The following is a 6,806-nucleotide window of genomic DNA, read 5'->3' on the forward strand; positions in this document are numbered from 1 at the left end:
TAGCAGACAACGGTGGTGATAAGTGATGTGTGAGAAAACTGGTTTAGCTTTAAATGTGTTTCATTTATCAGCAGACAGTGGAGTAGCCAGGAGGGAGGTGGCATAGGAAGGCAAAAACTGGCAACTAAGCTGCAAGTCAGCAGCCTTGCAGGTAGTTGTTGGAGTCACGTAAACCACCAGGGATCTCACTAGTTCTCCCCGCAGAAAGTCCGAGGAGAGAAATGAGGAAACAGCAAGGATGGAAGGAACTCTAGGCTGTTTTCTCAACTTCAGGATTTTAAAAATTGTTAGGTTTTATGGAATTTTAAAGGAAAAATTAATTTCTAGTGCTTGGCCAGATTTTAACAGCTGAGAACTTATTTCCCTTTCCTGGAGATCAAATTTCTACAGGCAAAATCTGGTGTACAATAAGCTCATTCTAATGCCCTAAAATCAAATACAGACTCCAAATTTTGTCACTTTGCCTTTTCCCATTAACCTCCGCAAGGGTTTCTTGTAACTGCTGAGTCAGTGTCCCTTCTCCAGTTTAAATTAGCTCCATAGCTTTTTCTTTTGTCCCCTAATTCAGGGCCTTTTATGCAGACCGTTTTCCTCACATCTCAGAAGCCTCCATCGCTGGTACATTCACTTGGAGATCTATCTCCCCTGGTGACTAAGACTTCAGACTAAAACAGACTAATTGAACCCCTGCTCATTGTTGGTCTCCCAAGCAAGCACCCAGACGATTTTATTTTTCTTTTTTTTCAGCTTATTTAAGATATAATTGATATATAACATTGCATATGTTTAAGATATACAATGCAATTATTTGATACACAGATATATTGTAAGATGTTTACCACAATGAGTTAGTTAGCACATCCTTCACCTCACATAATTACCATTTTGTTGTTTTTGTTTTGTTTTGTTATGGTGAGACCATAAAAGCTTTACTTTCATAGCAACTTTCAAGTGTACGATCAGTATTATTAACTGTAATCACTATGCTATACCTAAGAGTGTGTACATAGCATTTGACCAATGTCTCCGTTTCCCCAACTTCTCAACCCCCACAATCACTGTTCTACTCTCTGTTTTCATGAGTTCTATGCTTTTAGAACTTACAAGGGAGAAAGCTGATTAAAAGATTAGTCTCAGGAAAAAAAAGAAAAAGAAAGAAAATGGCATCACAACTGTAAGCCTACTTTTGCCCACCCCTTGTATTTTGTTCGTACTTACAAGGGAGATAATACAGCGTTTGTCTTTCTCTGATAGTTTTCTTATACTGTAATGGGTCTTAAGGCAAATCATTGGGGGAAACAGAAGATATAAGTAATTCAGAGATGGAGCTGTGGCAAAGCATCAATATTCTTACATCAACAGTACTTGAACTCTGCCTTCTTTTGAGATAGTCAAATGAAGGGAATCCTGGCTTCAAATTCTGGCTTCAGATTTTGGAGAGTACAGTTCTCCCATTTCACCCTCAGCTTTACGCTCCCACCAAAGCAAAATAAAACAGTCTTGGACTCTTCGGTTATTAAAATCACTGAGTCTGAAAGGAAATCTGATGACGTAAAGTAGGCAGAACAAGGAGCCTCTCTTCCTCTCTTTAAAGAGGAGACCCAAAGAAAATAATTAATTCCTCTTTTGGGCATTGTCTCAAATCCTATTATTATATGATCCAAGGTTTATTTATTGATTTATTTAATTGGCCAATTTTTCACCTTAAGGAAAAGTTGTGGGTCAGGTAAGATACGGGTGCGTTGAGATGCAGGAACAAAATACAAGGGGTGGGCAAAAGTAGGCTTACAGTTGTGATGACATTCTTTTCTTTTTTCTCTGAGACTAATCTTTTAATCAGCTTTCTCCAGACATTACTTACAAAATGAATTTTGTATTTGAATATATGGAGCATCCCTCTTTCTGCTCAACAGCATGGATTTTGTGTAAATCAAATGCTCCATTTTAGACCACACTGAAACCAATGAAAGACTGAAGTTATGGAAAACAAAGTGTAATAAAAAATTTCTAACCAAGATTCCCACAACACATGCAACAAGTCATGTTTCTCACTGCCTTTGATCATGTTTTCATTCAAGCTTAGCTGTCCAAAGTGATTTGACCTTTATGGAATAAACAAATTTCAGTTTGTGCTGCAGGCTTCTTCTCTTCTGTGGTGGGTTTCTCTTCTGTGGGCTTCTTCTCAGTTGCTGTTTCTTGGTAGCTGCAGCCTTTTTTCCCACCGGAGGCTTCTTCTGCTTCTTAACGCCAACAGCCTTCTTTCCTTTCTTCCCTGCCACAGGCTTCTTGACTGGCACTCCCTTCTCATCTGATCTGGCGTCTAATGCTGCTGCTGCTTGTCCACCCGGAGCCTGTGACTCTTGGCCTGGCGAAGAATAGTGTTCCGGCGCATGGTCTTTGCATATGGGTTTAGCTTCAACAGGATTCTCAGGTTTTTCAGTGGATCCTTCTGCAGGACTCTGCGATGAATCTTCTTACGTGGTGCTCGGAGGGCTCTTTGGATCTCTGAGCATCTTGTGCATAGGAAGGTTGTAGTAACTCTTGAGGGAGGCAGCTGTACTCCAGGTGCCATACAGATTATCTGACTTGCAGAAAGCACTTTCAGTCCAAATGCAGAAACGGCCCACGTGCCCATTCAGGAGCAAGTTTCAAAATGTTCAGTTTGCTTACATTAAGCAGAGTAATTCTAGGGATGTTTCTGAAGGCTTTGATGATACCATTGTCCTCATTATAGATGATGCGGGGTCCCCTGCGCTGGATACGACGTCGGTTTCTCATTGTGCCCTTGCCAGGTCTCATTCGCTGAGAGGCATAGACCTTTTTGATATCAGTCCAGGCCTTAAGTTTCTTAAGAAGCAAAATAGCCTCCTTGGTTTTCTTGTAACTTTCAACTTTATCTTCAACCACCAAAGGAAGTTCAGGAACTTCCCCAATTCGATGACCTTTAGGCATGACCAGTGCTGGTAAGGCCGAGGCAGCCAGGGCAGAGCAGATGGCGTATCGTTTCTGTGTTGTGTTCACTCTACAGTGCCAATGGTGCCAAGTTTTGGTTGGTGCAAACATGCGGCCCCACCACACGTATTTCCAAAAGCACCCTAGCCAGAACGGTGAGTTCCACCACTTCGAACTCTGAGAATCCCAGCCACAGCTCTGCCAGTACCCCAAGACTCAGCACTGGTGTGATGACCTGTCAATTCACTGACAGCATAGGGCTGTCTACTGTTATTGCGCAAGTTGGTGTGAACCAAGTTCACAGTGTCTGGTCAAATGGGAGCCTTGAACACAACAGGCAAAGTGACATTTTTGCCAGAAGATTCCCCCTATGCAGAGTACATGGACATCAGTGGATGAGCACACGCCATGGCGGGGAGAGGAAAGGCCACGCCTCTCTGCCCGGTGGCTCCCACAGGAAAAAGCTCTTTTCTTTTTTTTTTAATTTTTGTTTTCTTTATTGATTTTGGAGAGAGAGGAAGTGAGAGGGAGAGAGAGAGAGAAACATCGATGAGAGAGAACACTGATTGGCTGCCTCCTGCATGCTCCTCACTGGGGATCAGGCCCACAACCTGGGCATGTGCCCTGACTGGGAATTGAACTGGCGACCTCTTGGTGCACGGGTCAATACTCAACCACTGAGTCATACCGGCTGGACGTGATAACATTCTTTTGAGTTAATAAAGCTATTGTAATAAGCATAGCCTTTGTGTCTTCTATACAAACAACTGTAAACCTACGTTTGCTGACCTCTGTATATCTCAAATTGAACTTTGAAGGAGACCCAAAGGTCTTAGATATTATAATTCAATAAAGCTTACAATCCCCTTTCCTATTTGAAGTATGTATAAAGAAAACATGATTGAATGTAGTTTTTTCAGATAAGAATAGTTATTTTAACTAGTGAGAACATGATTGCTGTTGAGCAACTGGGTATACTTCTCCATGTTACAGGAATTTGTTTCAAACTCTTTATGCCTATCAGAGAGTACTAATCCCAAGAAACCTAAGAGAGCTATGACAACCTCACTATTAGGCTTCTTTTAGAAACCCACATACAACTACTGCATAAAAGAAAAGAAATGCTCAAAGCCTGTATCTAAGGGGTTAGTAGTAGTACCTTGTCATACATCATTGATCTTATTTCCCTCATTATTTTACGATAACATTTTTCTAAACTTATATTAGAATTAGTGTATTGTAAAGTGTTATTAAAAGAGGATTTAATTATGGTTAAATGCTTTTTAAATTAGTAATATCTGAAAGCATTTCAAGCACTGTTCACCTGTCTCTCAACAAAACAAAACAAAGCCCAACCACTGTAGTGCTGCAAAAGTTAGTTTCTTGGTGATAAGTTATACAAGTGGAGATAAAGTTTGATTGAGGGACAATCCCTCTTGATGATTGCATTTGTCTCATTCCTTAGCTTTACGCATACCTTATTTTATCTTGAGGTAGATTCCAACATCTGGCATTGAAACGAGTGTGAAGCCATCAAATGGAGTTTTCTCAGGAAGCCTGTTCTGAGGGAAATGAAGAATGTTTGTGGCTGTTATTTTATTTATTTATTTTCTAAGTCAATGTGTTTCTTTTTTTTAAAATTAATTAATTTATTTATTTTTGTTACAGAGGTTTCTCCTTTTTCTCCCACTGATAGTCCATCACCCTCCCTCCCCGCCATGTCCCAAGCTTTGTTGTCCATGTCCATTGTTCATGCACACATGCATATAAGTTCTGTGGTTTATCTCTCCCCTGCACCTCCTCTTCTGGGGATTGTCAGTCTGTACCCCACTTCCACGTCTCTGGGACCACCTCATTCCTCAGATTGTTATGTTCATTATATTCCACAAATAAGTGAGATCATGTAATATTTGTCTTTCTCTGCTTGGCTTGCTTTACTTAGAATAACACATTCCAGATCCCTCCATGTCATCTCAAAGGATAAGAGATCTTCATTTCTAACAGCTGCATAGTACTCCATTGTGTATATGTACCACTGCTTTTTTATCCATTTGTCTACTGATGGACATATGGGCTGTTTCCAGATCTTAACTATTGTAAATAGTGCTGCTATGAACATGGCGGTACATATATATTTCTTCTGATTGGTGTTTCAGGCTTCTTAAGGTATATTCCTAGAATCGGGATCACTGGGTCAAATGGAAGTGCAATTTTTAATTTTTTGAGGTAACACCATATTGTTTTCCATAGTGGGTGCACCAGTCTGCATTCCCACCAGCAGTGTACTAGAGTCCCCTTTTCTCCACACCCTCGCCAACACTTGTTTGATGATATGTTGAAGGCGGCCAGTCTGTCAGGTGTGATGTGATTCCTCATTGTTGTTTTAATTTGCATCTCTCTGATGATTAGTGATGTTGAGCATTTCTTCATATGTCTCTTAGCCATTTGTATGTCCTGTTTGGAGAGGTGTCTATTCAGCTCCTCTGCCCATTTTTTAACTGGGTTCTTTGTATTCCTTTTGTTGAGCTATATGAGAACTCTCTATATATTGGAAATTAACCCCTTATCTGATGTATCATTGGCAATTATGCTCTCCCATAGAGTGGGTTGCCTCTCCATTTTGGTGGTTGTTTCTTTTTCTGTGCAGAAGCTTTTGAGTTTGATGTAATCCCATGTGTTCATTTTCTCCTTTGTTTCTGTTGCTTTAGGCAGTGTATCAGTGAAAATTCTGCTGTGTATGATGTCTGAAATTTTGTTGCCTACATTTTCTTCTAGGACTTTTATGGATTCACAAGTCACATTTAAGCCTTTTATCCATTTTGAGTTTATTCTTGTGTATAGTGTAAGTTGATGGTCTAGTTTCATTTTTTTTTTTTTTTTTTTTTGCGTGTACCAACACCAATTTATTGAAGAGGCTGTCTTTACTCCATTGTATGCTCTTGCCACCTTTGTCAAATATTAATTAAGCATATTACCTTGGGTCCATTTCTGAGTTCTCTATTCTGTTCCATTGATCTATCTGCCTGTTCTTGTGCCAGTACCAGGCTGTTTTGATTACAGTGGCTTTGTAGTATAACCTGAAATCTGGTAATGTGATCCCTCCAACTTTATTCTTCTTTTTCAAGATTGCTGTGGCTATTCGGAGTCTTTTTTGGTTCCATATGAACTTTTGAGGTATTTGTTCTAGTTCTGTGAAGTATGTCGTTGGTATTTTGATGGGGATTGCATTGAACCTATGGATTGCTTTGGGTAGTAAGGACATTTTAATGATGTGAATTCTTCCAATCCATGAACAAGGTATGTGCTTCCACGTTTTTATATCTTCCTCTATTTCTTTTTTCAATGACCTGTAGTTTTCTGCGAATAGGTTCTTTATTTCTTTGGTTAAGTTTATTCCTAGGTATCTTAATTTTTTGGCTCTGATGGTAAATGGGATTTTTTTTTTTTAGTTTCTCTTTCTGTGAGTTCATCATTGGTCTATAAGACTGCTGTCAATTTTTTGATATTAATTTTTTTTCCTGATACTTTGCCAAATTTATTTATTAAGTCTAGTATATTTTTATGAATTCTTTGGGGTTTTCTACATATAATATTATGTCATCTGCTAATAATGACAGTTTCACTTCCTCCTTTCCAATTTGGATCCCTTTTATTTTTTCTTCCTGTCTTATTGCTGTGGCTAAGACTTCCAATACTATGTTAAATAAGAGTGCTGAAAGTGGGCATCCTTGTCTTGTTCCTGTTCTTAAGGGAAATGCTTTAAATTTTTGCCCATTAAGTATGATGTTGGCTGTAGGTCTTTCATATATGGCCTTTATTATGTCGAGATATAATCCTTCTATTCCTAGATTGCT

The 6,806-nt window shown here is 39.3% G+C and overlaps 1 pseudogene; it reads right to left on the bottom strand.

Annotated features, from left to right (window-relative positions):
- Window positions 1–2,079: 2,079 nt before the first annotated feature.
- Window positions 2,080–3,368, bottom strand: LOC118641570 (annotated as a pseudogene).
- Between the last annotated feature and the right edge of the window lie 3,438 nt (window positions 3,369–6,806).

The sequence above is a fragment of the Molossus molossus genome, unplaced genomic scaffold (assembly GCF_014108415.1).
Source record: "Molossus molossus isolate mMolMol1 unplaced genomic scaffold, mMolMol1.p scaffold_m16_p_3, whole genome shotgun sequence".
Lineage (NCBI taxonomy): Eukaryota > Metazoa > Chordata > Mammalia > Chiroptera > Molossidae > Molossus > Molossus molossus.